This window comes from Mytilus californianus, unplaced genomic scaffold (assembly GCF_021869535.1).
Source record: "Mytilus californianus isolate M0D057914Y unplaced genomic scaffold, xbMytCali1.0.p SCAF_4, whole genome shotgun sequence".
Classification (NCBI taxonomy): domain Eukaryota; kingdom Metazoa; phylum Mollusca; class Bivalvia; order Mytilida; family Mytilidae; genus Mytilus; species Mytilus californianus.
The window spans coordinates 106,737,279-106,761,246 of record NW_026262690.1 but is presented as its reverse complement, the minus strand read 5'-3'; the positions used below and the strand labels follow the sequence as shown (position 1 = coordinate 106,761,246).

At 35.5% G+C, this 23,968-nt stretch overlaps 1 long non-coding RNA gene across 2 annotated transcripts; it reads left to right on the top strand.

The window, feature by feature from the left end:
• Positions 1-3,495: 3,495 nt before the first annotated feature.
• LOC127739017 (uncharacterized) lies at positions 3,496-18,333 on the top strand. Of its 2 annotated transcripts, none has more exons than XR_008000244.1 (3): positions 3,496-3,821; positions 11,016-11,156; positions 17,604-18,333. It is a non-coding gene; the product is annotated as an uncharacterized LOC127739017 (long non-coding RNA). The 2 variants fall into 2 exon arrangements; XR_008000243.1 differs by having other exon boundaries at positions 11,009-11,156.
• Positions 18,334-23,968: the final 5,635 nt, after the last annotated feature.

The window sequence follows — 23,968 nt, the reverse complement described above, 5'->3', positions numbered from 1 at the left end:
AATATCTGCCACACCTGAACATGTACTTTGACCCTCCGCCGGGTCAAACAAAACAAATTTAAATTGATACTTGCTGCTTATCCGCTAAGCACGCATACTTAGGGAGCAACCATTTAACTTCAAGGGTGAGGTTATGGTTTTTTTGTCTGATTCAGAATTTTTTTTTCGCGCAGAAGATTTTTATTTAGTTTTTCAACGCTATCAGTCAAATTTGTTTTTTTCAATATTTAACACTATGAGGTATGTGGTAAATCGGGATTCGGAATATTTTTTTTTTTCATCTGCATGACCAGAATATTATTTTCCATCAGATTGGGGATCAGAAGATTTTTTTAGAAAAAAAGCATACCCACCCCCCGCCCCTTCTGAAGTTAAATGGTCTTTCGCTTAGATGTTAGAGAAAGGATTGGTATGCTCGAAGTACTAATAATCACGGTGTCCGAGTGGAGTTTATGTTAAACCGCGGGCAATACTTCAGTGTACTAGCACTCTAAAATTACAGTTCAGAGTGTTGGTCTTACCAAAGCAGACAACTTTAATGCACTACACCTTGTTCTCATCATGTTATAGCTGAATATTGGCTATATCGTCAAATTTCCCTGTACGGGGAAATTTGAAATAGCGTTAATAATGGACCAAACTAAATTCTTTCGGTTGGAACTGAATAAAAGAATTGAGAAATAACAAATTAAATGTCAACTGAATAGATTTATTGGGAAACTTGAGGATCAGTATAGAAGACCGTGTTTTAGAGAAACACACCGGGAAATTTGAGTATCAGTATATAAGACAGTGTTTTAGAGAAACGCACGGGGAAATTTGAGGATCAGTATATAAGACAGTGATTTAGAGAAACGCACGGGGAAATTTGAGGATCAGTATATAAGACAGTGTTTTAGTGAAACAGTCGTTGGAAATTTGAGGAACAGTATATATGACAGTGTTTTAGTGAAATAGTCGTGGGAAATTTGATTTGATTTTGATTTTGATATTTTGGTGTTTTAACGCCACTTTTAAGCACCGCTTTTGGGCTATTTCTTGGCGGCCAGTTTTTATTGGTGGAAGAAGCCGGAAAAAACCACCGACCTTCGATAGGAAAACTGACAATCCTAGTCAATTAAGATTGGGGTCGAGTGCACCCGCACGAGCGGGGTTCGAACTCACAACCTCAGTGTTGACTGGCTAGTGATTACAGTAGTAACTACTTAAACCACTCGGCCACCGAGGCCCCTGTGGAAAATTTGAGGATCAGTATATAAGACAGTGTTTTAGTGAAACAGACGGGGAAATTTGAGGATCAGTTTATAAGACAGTGTTTTAGTGAAACAGACGGGGAAATTTGAGGATCAGTATATAAGACAGTGTTTTAGTGAAACAGTCGTGGGAAATTTGAGGAACAGTATTTAAGACATTTTCTTCGAGAAACAGACGGGAAAATTTGAGGATCAGTATAAAAGACAGTGTTTTAGTGAAACAGTCGGGGAAATTTGAGTATCAGTATACAAGACGGTATTTTTTGTGAAACACGAGGGGAAATTTGAGGATCAGTATAAAAGACACTGTTTTAATGAAACACACGGGAAAATTTGATGATCAGTATATAAGACAGTGTTTTAGAGAAACAGACGGGGAAATTTGAGGATCAGTATATAAGACAGTGTTTTAGAGAAACCGACGGGGAAATTTGAGTAACAGTATATAAGACAGTGTTTTAGTGAAATAGTCGTGGGAAACTTGAGGATCAGTATATAAGACAGTGTTTAAGTGAAACAGATGGGGAAATTTGAGAATCAGTACATAAGACAGTGTTTTAGAGAAACACACGGGGAAATTTGAGGATCAGTATATAAGACAGTGTTTAAGTGAAACAGATGGGGAAATTTGAGGATCAGTACATAAGACAGTGTTTTAAAGAAACAGACGGGGAAATTTGAGGATCAGTATATAAGACAGTGTTTTAATGAAACACACGGGAAAACTTGAGGATCAGTATATAAGACCGTGTTTTAGTGAAACAAACGGGCAAATTTGAGGATCAGTATATAAGACAGTGTTTAAGTGAAGCAGACGGGGAAATTTGAGGATCAGTATATTAGACCATGTTTTAGTGAAACAGTCGTTTGAAATTTGAGGAACAGTATATAAGACAATGATTTAGTGAAACAGACGGGGAAATTTGAAGAACAGTATATAAGACAGTGTTATAGTGAAACAGACGGGGAAAATTGAGGATCATTATATAAGACAGTGTTTTAGTGAAACAGACGGGGAAATTTGAGGATCACTACAAAAGACAGTGTTTTAGAGAAACAGACGGGGAAACTTGAGGATCAGTATTTTAGAGAAACACACGGGGAAATTTAAGGATCAGTATATACGACCGTGTTTTAGAGAAACACACGGGAAAAATTGAGGATCAGTACAATACAGTGTTTTAGTGAAACAGATGGGTAAATTTGAGGATCTGTATATACGACCGTGTTTTAGAGAAACACACGGGGAAATTTGAGGATCAGTATATTACAGTGTTTTAGTGAAACAGACGGGGAAATTTGAGGATCAGTAAATAAGACCGTGTTTTAGAGAAACACACGGGAAAAATTGAGGATCAGTATATACGACCGTGTTTTAGAGAAACACACGGGAAAAATTGAGGATCAGTACAATACAGTGTTTTAGTGAAACAGATGGGTAAATTTGAGGATCTGTATATACGACCGTGTTTTAGAGAAACACACGGGGAAATTTGAGGATCAGTATATTACAGTGTTTTAGTGAAACAGACGGGGAAATTTGAGGATCAGTATATAAGACCGTATTTTAGAGAAACACACGGGGAAATTTGAGGATCAGTATATTACAGTGTTTTAGTGAAACAGACGGGGAAATTGAGGATCAGTATATAAGACAGTGTTTTAGAGAAACAAAATTTTAAGAAATAACGAAATAAATGTCAACTGAATTGATTTATTCCGTAATGCACTTCAGACTTTATAATATGCCAGTGTTTTAGTGAAACAGACGGGGAAATTTGAGGATCAGTATAAGACAGTGTTTTAGAGAAGTTATAGATAATAAAACATTTCCGTAAAATTCATCAACAATTATATATTTACAACCTTCTCCTACTCTCTGAAATGGTTATCTTTGGGGTATATTTTAGAAAAAAGTTGCTAGGTATTTTTTTGGGGAAAAATAAAATTTCAAAACTATTCTATCTTTTATTTCAAAAAAATATGAAGAATTTTAAATATCCCCGTTTCAGGTCCGGACGGGGAAATTGGACGATATAGCCTGAAAAAAATAGTTTACATCATGTGAAACCCTTCGTTCAATATACTTCACAATTCTGTTACTATAAATAGAATTGGGAAGCCCCTCCAGGTAAGGACAAGTGATGACAGATGTTATTTCATCTATAACCTAGTCATATAATTAGTCAGGTAAATCCAATTTGCTTAGTATGTTTATTTACCTTTCAGAGCAGGGCAGGCATAAAGGTTCAGTCCATTTTTTTTAAACTTGTGTGTGTTGACAAGAGATACAACGAACGGTTAACCCAATGAGGGCAACTGAATGTCCACAAACGTCACATAAAAAAGGAATCTTGCAATATCGTTTGGATTAAAGATGAGGTCGGGTCAAATCTATTTCTGTTATCCCATTGTATCGCCGGTTTCCCCATACTACATTTTGGAACTGCCATTATATAAGTAAGCATAGTTTAATTCCGGGTGTAAAGTTTCCGATTTACCTGATTATTTATACTCGGTGGAAAAAATACACTGGTGCACTTTATTCCGTCTGCATTAAATATCAAGGTATGATTGAATTAGATATTAGCATTATAATATTTAGTAGTAACGGTTATATTGATTTCCACTGTCTGTCAGCTTTGTACAAATTTACAAGAGGTATTTAATATTTAACAAAATACCTTCTTAACGACAGTGTCCATTTAAAGTTACACACGGTAGGTAAAGTGTCCAGCGGAGATCGTGTTTTTTTCGAGGGAATCGGTCCACTATTTTTGAGTGTACTAGATCAGGTTTTTCCCGAGTGAATTAACATGCGGTCAATCGATTTACTGTTATTTCGCGAGTATAATTAGTTATCAAAGGTACCAGGCTTATAATTTGATACGCCAGACGCGCGTTTCGTCTACATAAGACTCATCAGTGACGCTCAGATCAACATAGGTTGAAAGCCTAACAAGGATAAAGTTGAAGAGCATTGAAGACCCAATTTTCCAAAAAGTTGTGCCAAATAAGGCTAAGGTATTCTATGCCTGGGATAAGAAAATCTTTGAGTATTTCGAATAATACATACTTTTGCAAACAGTAAATTTATAAAAATGACCATATAATTGATATTCATGTCAACACCGAAGTGCTAACTACCGGGCTGATGATACCCTCGGGGACGAAACGTCAACCAGCAGTGGCATCGACCCAGTGGTGTAAATAGTTATCAAAGGTACCAGGCTTATAATTTGATACGCCAGACGCGCGTTTCGTCTACATAAGACTCATCAGTGACGCTCAGATCAAAATAGTTAGAAAGCCAAACAAGTATAAAGTTGAAGAGCATTGAGGACCCAAAATTCCAAAAAATTGTGCCAAATACGGCTTAGGTAATCTATGCCTGGGAAAATCCATAGTATTTCGAATAATACATACTTTTGCCAACAGTCTTACTCGTGACTTTTCATCTTATTCTGAATGCTATACATGTTTTTAACACAAACGACGCAGAATGTCCTTTTAGTTCAGTAACATTATAGTGTTTTGTATTGTCTGTGTTTTTTCGAGTGCAACATTTAAAACGTCCGGGTTTTTCAACAAATGGTCCGTTTTTTTTTTTTTTTTTAAGAAAATGTGAATAAGAAAGAAGACATTCTTTGGCTTAAAAACTGACTTTTCTAGTTTGTAACTGTAGTTTATATATATATATATTATATATTCTAAATAAGTCACAAAATCAGATTACTATGTTGATCAAATTTAACCATTTTCAATTTAATGTTAACTTTCTGTTCTGAAAACATTTTACCTTAATCTTGCAGTATTACGATATTATTAGAAATAAATGGGTCCTTTTAGAAAACGGTCTAAAGAACAGAGTACAGTGACTCATAATTGATTCAAACTAATTTTTGATTTATTCAAAAGCTTAACTGTGTTTATCTGCAAATTTCGACTTTGTTTATTATTTTTGTTTGTCTCTTACTCTCCTCCTTTTGAAAAAAAATGACGTCAAATACGGAAATTTATTAATTTGGCCTAAATCACAAACTGACATACCCTCTATGAAATTTTGTTATGACAAAAAGTAAAATCACAAAAATACTGAACTCCGAGGAAAATTCAATCGGAAAGTCCCTAATCACATGGCAAAATCAAATGACAAAACACATCAAACGAATGGACAACACCTGTCATATTCCTGACTTGGTACAGGCATTTTCAAATGTACAAAATGGTGGATTGAACCTGGTTTTATAGCGCTAAACCTCTCACTTGTACGACAGTCTTATCAAATTCCGTTATATTTACAACGATGCGTGAACAAAACAGACATTATAAATAAAATAGTCAAAATATGGATACAGCAGTCATCACTGTGTTACAATATCAAAACAAACAATTATTTACAAAAAAGAACAAAAGCATCTATCAAATTAAAAACCACATTCATTGCTTCGTGTGTCTGACGTCAGAAAATGTAAACGTCACATAAGAAGAAATTTTGTCATTCAATGTTTATTCAAAACAATTTTATAATTTCACATGTGGAATGTTGGTATACAGGGTTAAAAAATCAAAAGTTATGTTAGAATTAATTTCTGAAATAGACCGAGATTTAAAATTGTCCAGAAGTTCTTTAGAATATTTAAGAATCCACATATGGTTAATACCACTACGGGAGTAAAATAAATTTGTCGTTTGTCGTTCAAAGTATTTTCAAAGGAGTAGGCCCAGTAGGACCCCTTTGTGGCCCCAAAATATAGCAGTTTTACAAAATTGTTAAAATGTAAATTTTTAGCTATTTATTGGAAAGAAGAATACTTCTGTTACATAAATATGGGCTGTTTTTGACAATACAATGCACATGTATCGGGTACTAGCATCATTAAGTCATGCTAAATTACTGAAATCTTCGAAATTTTAGCATTTTGGTTAATTTTTAGACGGTTTCCGTCTGAAATGGAAGTGGCCGCATTTGTGTTCATTCTTAATATTTAAATGTAAGTTGTATTTGATGATAATACATAACATATATAAAGGTTGAGAATGAACACGGATGCGGCCACTTTCATTTTTGACAAAAACCATCTGAAAAGTGACATATTATGGCATATTTGATAGATTTTTCATATTTAAGCTTGAATTTGAGCGTCTTTAATGACTAAATCAGTTCAAATCTTTCACATAAACTAATTGAATCGACTGAAGTAGACACTTAAGTGTTTAAAAAGTGTCCAAAATCTTTCATCAGATGAACCTGAATTTTGAGGCCAAAATCGACTCTTACCGGACCTACTCCTTTATAATAGAACAATAACATAATGACATATAATAGAACAATAACATAATGACGGGATCTTATAAAGTACAGAGTCACGTTATAAGAACCACAGAAACACAAAAAGTCGCATATACAAAACACACCAGCAAAAATGAAAGATAATACAAACACATTGACGGGATGTATAAGTACCTAGCCACGTCAAATGGATATCACAGAAAACAAACCAAACAGTAAAAGTAATATTAATAATAGAACAAAGACAAATGAAAGAACAATATTACACGTTGTTAAGATGATAAACAACGTCAGTATGCAGAATCTATACTTCAAGACCATCATGTATTATTTGTGAAGTTGATACGGAATATTTATCAACAAGGTCTTGGTACCTTCCGATGAACTTTTTTTTAGAAAAAGGACGAGACGTTCTTTGACATACCCCTGGTTCATCAACTTTCTGCTCAGACACTGGTGACGTTTAACAAAGTCTGAGTAGGAGCTGCAAGCTCTTGAATATCGAATAAGTTGGGAAATGTATATCCCATATGCAGGTGAAGTTGGTATATTGCTACTAAGGTGGGGGAAATTTATAATTTTAAAATTAAAATCGTCTCGTTTGTCATAGATTCTGGTACTGAGATGACTGTGTATGTCAAATTCGAGATATAAGTCTAAAAATGAGGCGGAGGAAGCCGTGTCTGTTGTTTCTTTAATTTCTAGTTCTGGGGGATATATTAATGGAACCCAATCAGAAAAGTTCGGATTGTTAATGGAAAGAACATCATCAATATATCTAAAAGTGAAATTAAATAATCTGGCTTCTTTGATCTTCTTGTTTTTGACAAGTGTCTGAAGGAACTCCGATTCATATGAAAATAAGAAGAGGTCGACAAGGAGAGTTCGTTCCCATAGGAATGCCGACAATTTGTTGATAAAGTCTACCTCCAAATTCAATAAATATGTTGTCGATAAGAAACTCCAGCATACTGATCACTTGTTCTTCTGTGTAGCATGTTTTACCCTTTTGTTCACTATTAACAAAATATGCCTTATGATATCCCAAAGTAATAAATTTATAGCGTATGCTACCATTTTTATGATGAAAGGCATTGTGGATTATTTCTTTCAGGCGATTTTTCAATTTCACATGGGGAATGGTGGTATACAGGGTTGAAAAATCAAAAGTTTTGATAGAACTAATATCAGAAAAAGACCGAGATTTAAAATTATCTAGAAGTTCTTTAGAATTTTTAAGAATCCACATATGGTTAATACCACTACGTGAGTAAACAGTTTCACAGTATTTCTGAAGACCCTCTTTCACTGCGGACAGAATTTTAGTCAATCTAATGGACAATTCTTTAGTGGAACATGCAGATGAGCCGGCAATGTACCGTTGTTTGTAAGGAATTTTGTGGAGCTTAGGTATCCAATACAAAAAAGGTAAGTCCTCCGATTTGGTGTTCAATGTAATGTTCATTGAAGCCATGAAGGACTTATGATTTGCTAAAATCTCATCCTTGTCAAATGATATGTCTTTGTATGTGGGATTACCTGAGTGCTCATTTATTCCTAATTCTTTTACAAGACATTCGTAGTAATACGATTTACATATAAAGACAATATTATGTGAAGCTTTGTCCGCAGGAACAACAACATACTTATCATGAAGAGATGATAGACATTTCACGGCCTCTTTGTCTCTGAAAACGGACTTAGGTCGATCATTCACACAGTTTTTCAACTTATGAATGCGACGTTTTATCAGAGACCTGATAGTTTTGACCCATTCTGACAAAGTGTCCAGTTCAACTTCTTCTCGTTTAGCCCATGCTCTGGCGTAGTCCTCAATGGAATCCATAATTATTTTGAAGTTATGGTTCCAATTGATGTGTTGGGGTTCTCTAAACATAGGACCATGAGAAATCACCTTTCGGAGATTTTCATGTTGAATTATGTTTAGATCCCCAGTTGTAACATGACCAGAGGGGCTGTAATTATAAGGCGAGTGGGAATAGTCACATGTCGGTGGGTTTTTGAGGTATTGTTCTAAGTCAAGGTCCTGCAATGCTTGTTTATAGTTAAATACTTTAGGTGCAATGGTTTTGGTGTAACTGTAGGATACAATAGGAACAGACTGATTTTGAAAATAAATAGGAATTTTAGATATTACCTCCTTGTGATGTAGAACGTTGCAGATGTTGATTGCATCAATCCCTCTATTGGTAAAGTGAAGAGGAAGGAATTTCCTCTTTTCCTCGTGTAAAGGTTCCGATCTTACTGGTTTGAAAAGACGGAAAAGAGCTACATCACAAATAATACTGACTAGTCTGTATATTGAAGAAAATGTATCGATGCATCCTTTGTCAAGTGCATAATCTCTCAAACATTTAAGAAAATTAACAGGCAGTGAAAAAAGAATAGTTCTAATGTAATGTAACCCTAGTGGATGATGAAGATGTGAAAGAAGGTCATCAAAGCTCCCAGAGGGCGATCTAGATTTTGAAGACACAGGACTATTTGTGTGGTGATAAATTTTCTCGATGATGCGTACTTTCATAGATAAAGAAGGATCATGGTCCGGTTGATTAAAATGATTATAAAGAACCCTAAATTGCGGATCTTTATTATCAGACCGGTGTTGATTCATTCTTTTACGCAAAGTTTGACGAGTTTCACCAACATAAAGTAGTCCACACAAAGTACATTCTATTCCGTACACGACATTGTCCGTGGAACAGTCCAGAGGCTCGAAAGATTTAGTATAATATGTTTTAGATGTTAAATTACTAGTAAAATCAGGAGTCGTGATTAACATATTACATGTCTTACACGTGCTCCTTTTTCCTTTTTTATGTTTACAAGAAGAAATGATAGGTGTTGATTCACTTGTAGCAGGTGTCTTTAAACAGTCGAAAATATTGACGCAACATGGCTTTAATTTATGAAAAGTATCTGAATTTTTAAAAATAGTAATTACCTTCTGGCTGAACATAAGTCAAATCAGGGGTATCCCGGAGGATATTCCGTGGAACACACAAATCAAATGCTACAGTGTTCCGTGCAGCAAAAGGGGACCTTGGTAACCCGGGCGACGTCCCAGCCGGTTTGTTCTTTGTATTATTTGTATTCATCGTGCATAAAGCTACCAAGTTAATGATGCCCTCGGGGAATAATCCACCAGCAGTAAAGTTTCTTCTAGGAAGAAACTTGACATCGACTTGGTTTTAGTAAAAAGTAAAATCACAAAAATACTGAACTCCGAGGAAAATTCAATCGGAAAGTCCCTAATCACATGGCAAAATCAAATGACAAAACACATCAAACGAATGGACAACAACTGTCATATTCCTGACTTGGTACAGGCATTTTCAAATGTACAAAATGGTGGATAGAACCTGGTTTTATAGCGCTAAACCTCTCACTTGTACGACAGTCTTATCAAATTCCGTTATATTTACAACGATGCGTGAACAAAACAGACATTATAAATAAAATAGTCAAAATATGGGTACAGCAGTCATCACTGTGTTACAATATCAAAACAAACAATTATTTACAAAAAAGAACAAAAGCATCTATCAAATTAAAAACCACATTCATTGCTTCGCGTGTCTGACGTCAGAAAATGTAAACGTCACATAAGAAGAAATTTTGTCATTCAATGTTTATTCAAAACAATTTTATAATTTCACATGTGGAATGTTGGTATACAGGGTTAAAAAATCAAAAGTTATGTTAGAATTAATTTCTGAAATAGACCGAGATTTAAAATTGTCCAGAAGTTCTTTAGAATATTTAAGAATCCACATATGGTTAATACCACTACGGGAGTAAAATAAATTTGTCGTTTGTCGTTCAAAGTATTTTCAAATTTATAATAGAACAATAACATAATGAAATATAATAGAACAATAACATAATGACGGGATCTTATAAAGTACAGAGTCACGTTATAAGAACCACAGAAACACAAAAAGTCGCATATATACAAAACACACCAGCAAAAATGAAAGATAATACAAACACATTGACGGGATGTATAAGTACCTAGCCACGTCAAATGGATATCACAGAAAACAAACCAAACAGTAAAAGTAATATTAATAATAGAACAAAGACAAATGAAAGAACAATATAACACAAGATGTTAAGATGATAAACAACGTCAGTATGCAGAATCTATACTTCAAGACCATCATGTATTATTTGTGAAGTTGACAGTTAATGTTAAATTAATAATAATAAAAATTCATTGCATAGTACCTTACCTACAATTTTTATTTTATTTTTTACATTTTTTGGCCTTGACAAAAACATCTGGTTGTTGTCTCTTTGACGCATTCCCGATTTCCATTCTCAATTTTATATGTGTAATTGTCATTTATAATTTTGATCAATTCAACACCTTTAACCATGTACATCAACACAAACTGTATTTTATATAAGTATGTATTATTTTGTTTTTCGATTGTAGTCCCCAGTTTAGTCAGCAAATGCAGCTTCTAAAAGGAATAGAGTTTCAAAGAAGTAGATCGTACGTCGGTGCTCCTTCTAAGTAGGTGCAAGGATGGCAAAAATGTTACTGATTCTGATCATAGCTATCGCTGTTTTGTCGAGTATAGGTAAGTTGTCTTCCTATTTGTTCTAGTCAATATTGACCAATAGTCTTAGGAGGAGATAACCCCCTTGCGCTCTATATGACTCCATCTCTTGAAAAAATAGCGCTCTTTTCGGTCCGAATTTAGGCGATTTGAAGTATGGTCATTTTCTATAAAAATGGGCTCCTTTAGCATTGATTATTTTCTTTCTTATCGTTTATCAAATACAGCAATTGCAATTGGGTTTCTCAGCCCTAACAATGCATTGGATTATACGAGGGTCTGCATAGGGGGTCCTTCATCTTTATCGCTGAATTTTTTAGGTCATTTTTCTGTATTCTTTATATTTGGTGTCCGTTTTTCTCTGTTCTTTATACTATAGAACCCTATTACTCTCTGTTCTTTAATTTTTGCTTGCCCTATTTTTCCTATTAATTATTTTTTTGCCATATATATTCTGCACATCTTGCCCGATATTCTCTATTCTGTAAACCCCATTCATACCATTTTATACAGTCTTTGATTGAATCCAAACCGCAGTATAAGAAAATATTAATAAGTTGTTCTTATAAGGTATGTAAAATAATTTTGCCATATATTGATATTGGATTCCCAATAAAAAAAACTCGGCGTAGCTAATAAGAGGAATAGCTTGCAATAAAAGAGATTAATGATAACAATACAGTTACAACATAAGACATCTATGGCGACCTTGTAAAATTAATTAAAAGATTAGATCTACAAATAACACGAGAAATCATTTATTAGACTATAAAGTTATCAAACGGTCAGATAGTTATCAAAGGTACCAGGATTATAATTTAATACGCCAGACGCGCGTTTCGTCATTTCGTCTACATAAGACTCATCAGATACGCTCAGATCAAAATAGTTATAAAGCCAAACAAGTACAAAGTTGAAGAGCATTGAGGACCCAAAATTCCAAAAAGTTGTGCCAAATACGGCTAAGGTAATCTATCAGAAACCGGTCAATAAAATTCTACATACGCGGTGGGTTAAACCTGATCACCCTCTTCATGCACTCCGTACGTTTATTTATTTTGATTATCTAATGGTCAAGATCACCTCCCCCTTTTTTGCTGGGCCAAGTGATCTTTTCTCATCACTTGGCGTTCATCGTCCGTCGTTGTCGTCCGTTGTCGTTAACTTTTACCAAAATCTTCTCCTCTGAAACTACAGGGCCAAATTTAACCAAACTTATCATCATTGGGGTATCTAGTTTTAAGAATGTGTCCGATGATCCAACCCGCCAATCAAGATGGTCGACATGGCTAAAAATATAACATAGGGGTAAAATGCAGTTTTGGGCTTATATCTCCCGTTGTTGGGTTGCTGCCCCTGAATTGGTAATTTTAAGGAAATTTTGCAGTTTTTGGTTATTATCTTGAATATCATTATAGATATAGATAAACGGTTAACAGCAACAATGTTCAGCAAAGTAAGATCTACAAATAAGTTTACATGACCAAAATTGTCAATTGACCCCTTAAGGAGTTATTGCTCTTTATAGTCAATTTTTAACAATTTTTCGTAAATTTTTGTAATTTTTTACATAAATCTCTCCTCTGAAAATAGTGGGCCAAATAGATTCAAACTTGGAAACAATCATCATTACGGTATTCAGTTTAAAAATGTGTTCGATGACCCTGCCTGCCAACAAAGATTACTGACGTGGCTAAAAATAGAACATATGGGGTAAAATGCAAGTTTTGTCTATTATTCTGATAATCGAATTAGAGGAAATCTGAAAAGGGTAAAATTGTTCAGAATGTTGAGAACTACCAATTGTCCATATACGTTAAAACTGTCAGACGATTTTCTGTAGTTTCTGGAGTTATTGCCCTTAAATGACAAAACGCACGACTTTTTTTAATTTTTGCCTATTCTCTTGAAAACTATTATAGATAGAGAGAAAAACGATCAGAAGGACAAATTCTACAAATAAGTCTTATGGTTAACATCATCAGTTGACTCCTTAATAGAGTTATAGCCCTTTGAAGACGATTTGTAATTTTTTTTTTGCGTATTGCCTTATATGATAAAATTTTTAATAGATAGATAGAAACTTAAATAAGCAAAAATAATAAGCAACACAAGACTACTAACAAGTCAAATTTTGCCGATATAATTAGTAGACTTACTCTTTATAGGAGTTATTGCTCTTAAATTAGGTTTTTTTTTTTACCTCTTTTGTGTTTGGAGTAAAAGCTAAATAAGATATAGAGAAACTAAACAGACTTCAATGTTCAGCAATATAAGATAAAAACAAGTTGCTTTCTTTAAAAAAAAAAGAAAAGCAATAAGTGAACCCACGACTGCTGCATGACTGGTCACCAAAAAATCGTTGCTAAATTTTTGTTTGCTTTTGAATTGAAACTATTGACAATGAATAGAATAAGATAATGGCTATTTCATTTATTGCTTGGGAATGTACATCATTTTTTCATAACCCTTTTGCAAATCCCAGTTTCTACAAACCGGATGTCTAATGCAAATTCGACAAACCAATCGCAAAATAAATTTAAGCTCTCAGTTTGCGTTATAATCTGGATTCATTTATCTTATCTATCATGTCTTCATATTTTGTTTCCTGCATGGATGCCGTCATATTCTCAACTCGTTATTAAACTGTCTGTACTCATGGTAGATGATGTGTAGATAAATTTAAAGTCCAATTTCCATTTGAAGTGAAATCCTGTGGAATGCAACTTATAAGCTGGTTTCGTATATTTTTCTTGAGAGTAACATACCAGCTTCATTTGGGACCTCTTATATAGAGCCTTTTTTTGTTCTCATAAAACATCTCAAATCTTAAGGATTTCATGATTTTACTTAAATCAATCCAAATATTCTACAGGAAACTTGGTTTTGAAGAATATCTTATTTTCAGAAGTTTTATGAATACCTGAACATACTCTCAAAAGATCCAATTCATGTAGATATAGAAAGATACCAGGATTAAAATGTTTACACCAGATGCAAGTTAAGTCTACAAAGAATTATCAGTGACGTTCGAATAAAAAAGTCTAAAAGGCCAAATAAAGTACAAAGTTAAGTAATCTATTCCTTAGGTAGAAAATCTTTAGCATTTCGAAAATGTCAGTTTATAATAGGACAGTGACTCAAAAAAAAAGCAAAAGAGAACAGCTAGAGGTAAGAATACCGTAAGTAATGATGACCGTGCTTGAAAGTCACATGTCAAGCTCTTACTGCCGTGTCCTGGATTTAGATAAGAAAAGTGCCGAAAATTCGCATTCACGAGTGAAATTAATATTTATGCATGCACGTGGAATTTTGCGCAAGAAATAGTAAATAGAAAGCATACACACTGATACTGTGGATAAGAATACGCACATACATTAATCTAATAGTTGAATTCGGATATCAAACTACCTACCTCAAGTGTTTTGACTCCTGATTCATTGACATTTTATCCGGAATTTTTGTGAACGCAAACCGATAGTGTGCGTGTGAACAGGGTGATGTATAATGTGAATGAATCAAGACGTGTAGGATAGCTGGTCAGCACAATAAATACAATTTTCAAAACCATACCATAGTACAAATATTTAGATGCTATAAGGTTGAACTATTAAAATAAACAAACAAAAATTTTATAATGTAATACCCCCGTCACACTAGGCCACGATCGCACTAAGATCTCTAAAAAAACATGCAAATTTTGACGATCGTAGTGCGATCGTGTAGATCGCAGTAAGATCGTGGTACGGTCGTGGTGAGGTCTTCATGATCAAGATGAGCTCGGGCCAACTTTGAACATGTTAAAAACAATCGTGGTGCTGTTATGGCGAAATCAGGTCGTAGTAAAAGCGTTGTGAGAGTGCAGTAAGGTCGTGGTAAGATCTTAAAGGTCGCTGTACAATCGTAGAGAGAGCGTAGCGAAAGCGCGATTCTAGTCGGAGAGACTGTGCTACGATCTCACCGCGACGTTACTACGACACTCACGTTATCACCATGACCTAACCACGCTTCTACTACGACTTAAGCACGTCTATACCACGCTGTTTAAGACCATAGAACGATTCTATCACGCTCATGCTGTCCTCATCACTTTCTTCGTAAGACCTGACTACGTTCATACTACGGCCATTTCGAGTTCTGGTCATGCATGATCATTGTCACATAAAATATATAAAAGCTCTCCAGGTTTTGTTTGAAAAATCAATTTCAATTGAACCATGGAAACACAAGACCATGTACATGTAGTAATGCTTCTACAATCATTAACACAGATACAAAATCTTAACGACCATGCATGACTGTGTTGTTTCCGAGAAATCTACGTATTTTAAAATGAGAAATAGAAGGAATGGAATAGTATTCATATTGCACACAATGTTGACGTTATTGTTGAGAGCGTAGTAAGATCGCATTTGAACGTGGTATGATCGTAGTATGATCGTGTTGAGAGCGTGCTATAATCGAAGTAGAAGCGTAGTAAGATCGTGTTGCAATCTGATAAATCGTGGTATGGTAGTAGTGAGAACGTGATGAGCATAGTTAGATCGTGATAATCGTAGTGAGGTCACAGAATAAGCGTGGTGAAAACTTGGTATAATCGTAGCGGGATCGTTGTAGAAGCGTAATGAAGACGTAGTAGCATCGTGAAAATAACGAAAATTTACATTTTCATACCGCTCATACCGCGACCTCACCACGATCTGAATTTATTTAAAATCACGGTGAGCGTAGTACGATCGTAGTCAGAAAATTTAGAATATAATATCAATAAACACAAACGTCAAATATTTACGGATGGACATTTTATTTATCAAATCAATCTCTTTTTAAAGTCTAACATCCCACTATACATATACTGCTATACAAAATATAAGCAGAGACTTGTAAATCCATACTAAAACAGTATAAAATAATTATGATAGTAATTAAATTTGGTTATGATTATTGTAAAATATTAATTACGTTTTTTGTGAGATGCAAGGATTTAAAATTCCTGTGAATTGAAACCATGCAAGTATTTTTTTCATTCACGGCCGTTTAATTAAAATTTAGATACATGTATTTAGCTAACTTTGGGTACGCATCCCTGCTCATCGGTGCTTATACGTTACATATAATTTTCATAAATGTAATGATTGTTCAAACCTAATTTTAATTATATTCTATTAAGAATAAAGTCAGTCTCAGTTTAAACTTACAAATGAATATTCTGTTAGCCTGGTAGTATCTATTGATGAAATTAGATTTTTTTAACAGAAAAATCCCTTTGAATTGTTTGATTATCTTTCTGCTTTCCGACCACTGTGTTTCCGATCTAAAATAAATATTTTTAACAGAAATAATATCAAATGATAAACGTTCAGAAATAATCAGTTTATTCTGGGTTATTATATATCAATAAACTATTCCCAGGGTTATTGTCACAATGCACAACAGCACGCTGTATTAAATACTACACACTCAACGCATAGAGGGACCGTCTCAAAGCATGAATTATATGATTATGTTATAATTATACTTGATGTTTAATAAACATTCACATTATTAAAAAACACATATTTTTTGTCAAAAGGCAAATAGGTTCTAACATATAAATGATTTTTTGAATGCAACCTATAGTCTTTATTGGTTTTACTTTCCAATCTACAAATGAACTTTGATTGTTGAAATATACAATGTCACGTGGTAGTCTATCCAAAGGGGGACCGTATCAAAGACATAAATAACTACTTATATAAATGATCGAAAAATTTTCGAGACGTTCCGAGAATTTTGATTCCGAGGATATCGAATGGCCCATAGACACTTCCAAAACTCGCCAATATATAATACAAAACAGAGATTTTTGTCATTTATTCTATTTTTATTTTTCTTATCTAAAGATGGTATACTATGTTAAGGCAGAGACATATAAAACATCGTATTATATGTCTGTGGTTAAGGGGTTATACTACGCCAAAGTGTTGTATAAATAGATCATAGTTTATTCACCAATCATGGGCCCACAAGGGTCGTGTTTTACATCAGACAAATACATAACAATCGTGTTTGATCATACATATATAAGATAACATGTAATAGTTAAGCATGCTATGAAATTATTAATTTCAGCAAGTTTGGTTCGAATTAAAACTTTTGCAACTGCAAAAGGCACCAAGGGACAGTATATTTGCTTCAACTAACCACGGTCTCAGAAATAGGATGAAAACTTCGTAGATATAAAGTATTTTTAACGGATGCGTAGACATTTTCACCCCTGGATCAATTAGGACTACATTTGGGACCTCGCAAAAAAGTGATTTTATTTGTGAAGTCTTTTATTCACCGATTTGGATAAGATTGGGACCATAGAATTGTGATCCAATTGTTAAAAGTCGTCCTTTTGTGAGATTGTCCTATCCTGTGTCTAAGTCTATGTAATATATACATTATTCATGTATATCTGATTACTGAATTATTTCATTGCAGAAGCAGAAAGTTACAAATGTCGGCAAAAGAGACATAAGGCCAATCAACGCCCAAGCGAAAATTATCTAGCTTATAAATTGGAAGAAATCAATCGCGAACATGGCATAGAGAAAGAAAAAGAACCGAGTGATGAAGAGTATGAAAAAGAAAGGGAATTGGACAGACAAGCAAGCTACCAGGCTCCTGGACGGCTATCAATTTCAGAAACGCTCTACTGCTTGTTTATAGTTCTTGTATTGGCTGGCCCTATAGTTTATTTAATCTTGTTCGTCGCCAGCAAGTATGGCAGTGTAGGAGCACGACCAAATACGTACCAAGAACAAACGTGGGAATCAGTCGATAGGATGCAAACAAGTAATACTAATTTTATGAAACATATGGACATGTTAAAAAGGCAACGAGAGGAAAACGACAGATTTTATAAATTCACGCAAAACGGATTAAGTCCCAGAGCATAATTTTAGACACTGCGTTGCTGGAGTATTGTGTTTGCATTACTTGACGTAAACCGTGTACAAATACACCTAAAGGCTTTTTAGTCTTATACGAAAAAAAAAACCAAAAACAGTCAACTAAACAACTAACTTCCTGTTTGGGTCAAGTGACGCAAGAAAAAAGGTCATAAGTATTGACCTGAGGGTGGAAAACGTTTAAAAAGTGAACATTTTGAAATTTGTATAGTTCATGATCCAATTTTTTAAACACAAATTAAAGTTAGATTTTTTGTTTGTTTGAAGTGTTTACAATGGTTTAAACATTAATTCTTTGAAATTTTTTGTGCACAGTACATTGTTTGAAGAAGGCCCGAGATAGCTTCAACTGGTTGAAAGAAGTCGTGTAATTTAAGAACTTTTCCCGTTTGGAATAAATAACGATAAGGTGTATTAACTTTAGCTAAACCCTATGCCCAAGTATCAGTTTGCACAACAATGGGCTTACTATCATATATACATAATGAGTTTTCTTTTATGACCCGGAATGTTTTTATTTTCAATTTTAAATGCAAAAATGAATTGACACCACCTCATGGTTGATTTTGGTACACAATCGACAACCAACTATCGGAGGATTTATTCAATGTTTTTACAGATTTTATACAGCATAACCAAACACATAATTGTCAAAAGATATATATTTACTTACGAGTGTATAACCTTGGCGGTTGACACGATACACCTCTTAACAATTCCAGATTGATATGTTTGTTCATAATTCTTGTTCTTATAACAATATTTGAATGAATTAGTAGATAATTCCGGTTCATATACAAATATTAACAAATTTTACTAAAACTGAAGTTGCAACTTCCTCCCCAGAAATGGTTGTCTTGAGACATATTGACTGTCAACCAAATAACTGAACAACTGGCTCCTGACTTCGTACCGGTGCATAAAAATGTAGCGGGTTCAAACGTTTTAACAGGCGCCAACCTTCACCTTTACCCGAAACAGTAGTGTAACATTACAATAAAAATCAGGATTTTAATCGTGTATATTTTTTCAGTCATATGAAGTATACCTTTTGGGCATGAAAATAAATTTTGTTGGTAGGTGACATTTCAAAATGTCCATCCAAATTTATTTCTATTCTATGGTATTGCATCTTGTACTTAAACTCTGCTCTGTTTTTCTCTTTTATGATATTTGGGAAATGAGAAAACAGAAAAAATCGATCTGATTTGAAAATGGTAACAGTTAGAGAACATTACTAACCCACAAAAGTTTACTACTAAACAATAAATATAAAATTTATAAGTTTCGCTTTCGTCATTTAGGTTCCATACAAATGGAAAAGTAGCAGTTCTACTCCTGAATTCGTCAAGTCACTAAGATTTCACCAGATAAACAGACAAATATCAATGACGAATCGTTGTATTGTTTAACCCTTTTTACTCCTACGGTTGATCATGGAGTTAACCGCAAACCATTCAATCTATTCAAATTCTTTGTAAACTGAATTATAATTTTCGAGAAATATTGTTCAATTAAAACAAGATTTAAAAATTTTCGTTTTGATTAGTTTGTTTAGTGATGAAAATATAACGCTCATTGAAAAGTAAGACATGTAGCCATTAAGGAAGAATTTTAGTATGCAGATTACCCTGAGAATTTCTAATATTAAGTGTTCTGGATCTCATTCATCATTTGTTCTTCATGTGATCATCATTTTATATTGTTTATGTTTCATTGCGTACATCACTTTATATGCTCCAGTTTTAGGAGTTTTATACAGGACAGTGTAGGAACCCATGTTACTTCCCCCTCTCTTCTGAGTGACGAAAACTGCTCAGCAGGCCGTGTGCACAACTGCAAGGAACATTCAGCGGACACGTTGTCCAAAGGAACAATTCGTGGCTAACCACAGCGTGAGTTACCTTTAAAACATTACAAATTATGTCTTTACATCAGCGATGAACTGTTTTAATATGTTTTCCTATGTTATAAAGAAACTATGAACATTTAACCGTTCAAACTGTTCGTATTGCGATTACACAATTTAATTCAGACAGAACCCGACGTGTGCAAGAATATTCATCTATTTATTATTATAAAGAACATTAACAGCTTTATAAATCTACGAACTGTTTATCCGTATTTTTAATGGACTTTAATTATAATTGAACACATTGTAAAATTGTATTTATATTTGTATTTTCAGTTTTTCACCATTTGGATTGGTAGTTAAAATAAAAGTCAGCTCCTGATTGTTTTATCTTTACATAAACCCAGTCATCTTGGTTAAACTCGCTGGTCCGGCCAGTACAGTGAAAAAGCTACAACTTGCCTGTTGTTTTTCTTGGATAACGTACGCCACTCCACGACAGTCAGCAGACCCATAACGTAGTTTCAACGACAACGTTTCGTGCTAGTTTATTGACGACAACCTGTCTTTACATATCCAGACAAGGAACGACTACGTAGCAACGTAAATACCTTTACACTGACAGTGGACTACATAACTTGTGTGCGCTAGGCAGCAACCCAACAACGTTGAGTCACCATGGATCCCAGTCACGCGGAACAGCAAGACGAGATTCAAAATCCAGAGGGAGACGTCTCTAAAGAACAAATAGAGAATCCGTCTACTACAACACCTTTAGATGAAGATGCCGAGACTAGGCGAGTACGTGAACTCACAGAAAAGGGACAAGGAGCTTTTACAGAAAAACGTGACAAGTTCTATCATGACTTAGAGGCCCTATGGTCAGACCTAGAATCTCAGTTGTTGGAAACGACCACGCCTCCTAACGACCTCCAACAATTGCTGACAGCACAAGATAGAATTGTACAAGCCTGTACCAATTATCGGAGGCTCACAGACGAGTACTTGAAATTTCTTAAAAATACAAGAACGTTAGACAGCCTTCAAGACATTGATACGTGTAAACTTTCAACAGATATCCGAATGTCTAAAGTTGACCTAGCAATTGAAACCTTACACGAGCATCGCCGCACCCTGACAAAGGCTAAATCTACAAAAACCAAGACATCTAAGGGCAAGAAAACCTCGCACAGTGGGAGCTCCAACGTCTCTAACATGTCAAGTCTTGCACAGAGGAAGCGTGCCAAAGCAGAGGCTGCTAGATCTCAGATAGCCTTTGCTGAAAAACAGGCCTTGCTACTAAAGCAGGAGGCAGTGATAGAAGAACAGGCTCTTTTCAAGCAAAATGAAATAAAGGCTGAAGCGGAACAAGAAGCCATCAGAGCGGAGCAAGAAGCCATCCGAGCAGAACAGGACGCCGCTCAAAGAAAAGCTCAATTAGAACAAGAAGCCGCAAGTAGAAAAGCCGAGGCTGCACACCTGCAAGCTGAAATGAAACGTGAGGCTGTACGCAGGAAAACTATAATGGAACAAGAGGCTGCACGTGCAATACGAGAAAAAGCCGAAATTAAGGCTGCTATGAACATTCTAGAAGCACAAAGAGAAGCCGCAGCCGCAGAAGCCGAGGCTCGTATCCTTGAACACGATGGCAGTCAAGCATTTAACGATCTCCCTGGCGAAACGGAAGACCCTCTTCAGCGTGTGCAAGATTTCGTCAATAAACATCCTGTACCAACTGCTGTACAGGAAGTAACAGGACCTCAAAAGTTAAAACAAATTCCTGTTAAGATTGAGCTGAGTCATGAAGCACCAGCGTTCGTGCCATCTGTGGCACTGAACTTGCCATCACAAACACCTGAGGTCTTGCCTACACATGCTAAGTCACCAGAAGTTAATGTATTCCCAGATCTGGGAACAATAACTGGCATAGAAAAACAAGGCATTATTGAAGAGATCCCTGTCTTACAACAAAAACAAGGCGTTATAGAAGAGAACCCTGTTGCATACCAGCAACAAATCAATCCTACGTCGGAGATAACCAGATTTCTCCTACGCAAGGACCTGTTGTTCTCCCGGCTAACAAGCTTTAACGACCGGGCAGAATCCTTCCATACATGGAAAGCCAGCTTTAAAAACGTCATAGACGAATTACAAGTTTCGGACTCGGAACAGATAGACCTACTTATTAAATGGCTTGGACCAGAGTCTGCCAAACATGCCATGAGTATAAGGGCATCAAATGCCAACAACCTAACAAGAGGCCAACAGAGACTATGGGAGAGACTTGACGACCGATATGGTGCTCCAGAAATGTTGGAGGCGTCTCTCGTTAACAAACTCGTCAACTTCCCAACACTGACGAATAAGGACAACTCACTCCTTTACGATTTGTCAGATATTATCTCAGAAATAGAATATCACAAGGAAAATCCCAAGCTGGGATGTTTGCTTGCGTATTTCGACTCTTCATCCGGGATAAATCCTATAGTGGAAAAACTGCCATACGGACTCCAAGAAAAGTGGATAACAAGGGCTTCAAGATACAAGTCTAAATATGAAGTTGCATTTTCACCTTTCACAGAATTCTCTGCCTTCATCAGAGAAATTAGCAAAATAAAGAACGATCCTGGGTTCATTTTTGGGTCAAGAGTCACACCAAGTACAAAAGGTGCTGCGCCAAAGTTCACACCTCAAACATATTCTAAAGTCAATGTTCATAAGACAGCAGTTGAACAGCAACCTGGAGACAGCAGTGAACAACAAAGTCTTTGCATGTTGTATAATACAAAGCATACCTTAAACGAATGCCGAGCGTTCCGTGCCAAATCAATCGAGGAACGCAAGGAACTGTTGAGGCAAAACAATCTTTGTTACAAATGCTGTGATTCGACTATGCACAGAAGTCGTGATTGCATGGCAAGTATCAGTTGCAATGAATGCGGAAGTAAACAACACACCACCGCATTACACACAAATCGGGTGTACCAACCCAAAGGTGCACCGCCTTTACCGCCTAGATCAGTCGACGGCGGGGAGCTAATTGATACAGCCTACGGCGGGGAGCAACTTGAGTTAGCTGAAACCAAGCTAACCTCTGTTAGTTCAACTTGCACAGATATCTGTAAAGATGGCAACAGTAATAAATCTTGTGCCAAGATACTCCCTGTGAATGTCTTTCACAAAAATAATCAGGACAAAGTAATTCGCATGTATGCAATTATTGACGACCAAAGCAACCGGTCTCTCGCCGCTCCTGAATTCTTCAGCCTATTCAACGTACAGGAAGAAACAAAAGACTATATGTTATCCACATGCTCCGGCAGCAAGGTTACTTCCGGAAAACGAGGAAACGGCTTTGTCGTAAAGTCTGTACAAGACAATACTAGATTCAATCTGCCTGAACTGATTGAATGCGATAACATTCCCAATAATCGGAACGAAATTGCTACAACTGAGGATATATTGCAATATCAACACTTGCAAGAACTACAAAAAAATATTCTCCCGATTGGTGGAAAATGCAAAATCCTATTGCTCATTGGAAGAGACCTAATAGAGGCACATCACGTCCTTGATCAACGTCTAGGACCACCAAAGGCTCCATTTGCGCAAAAGTTAAACCTGGGTTGGATTATCGTTGGTGAAATACGCTCCGATAAGCAACATGTTCCCCTTGAACTCACTACAAAGGAAACAAATCCAGCTTGCAGTGTTGTGAAACCACATACAAAGAAATTACCTGAGTGTAATAAAACCAACACCCAGTCAAATGGAATTCGAACTGATTCGTTTAAACAATATCCCCGTTTACATGGGCAACCAAAAACGAAATCAGCGACTTCGATCGTCAGATTTGCAGAATCCGAAAAGTTCATTTCGGAAGCAACACCACCAAAAGTGAATGCCGACAAAGAAAAGTACATCCGAAAACATTTTATTCCCAAGGAAAGCTTCAATTCGCCTTTGGATACGCAAGGACAAGAGGAAAGTAGAATAGACAATTCGGACTTAAGTCACAGAGAAAAGGAACATGGCAACGGCTG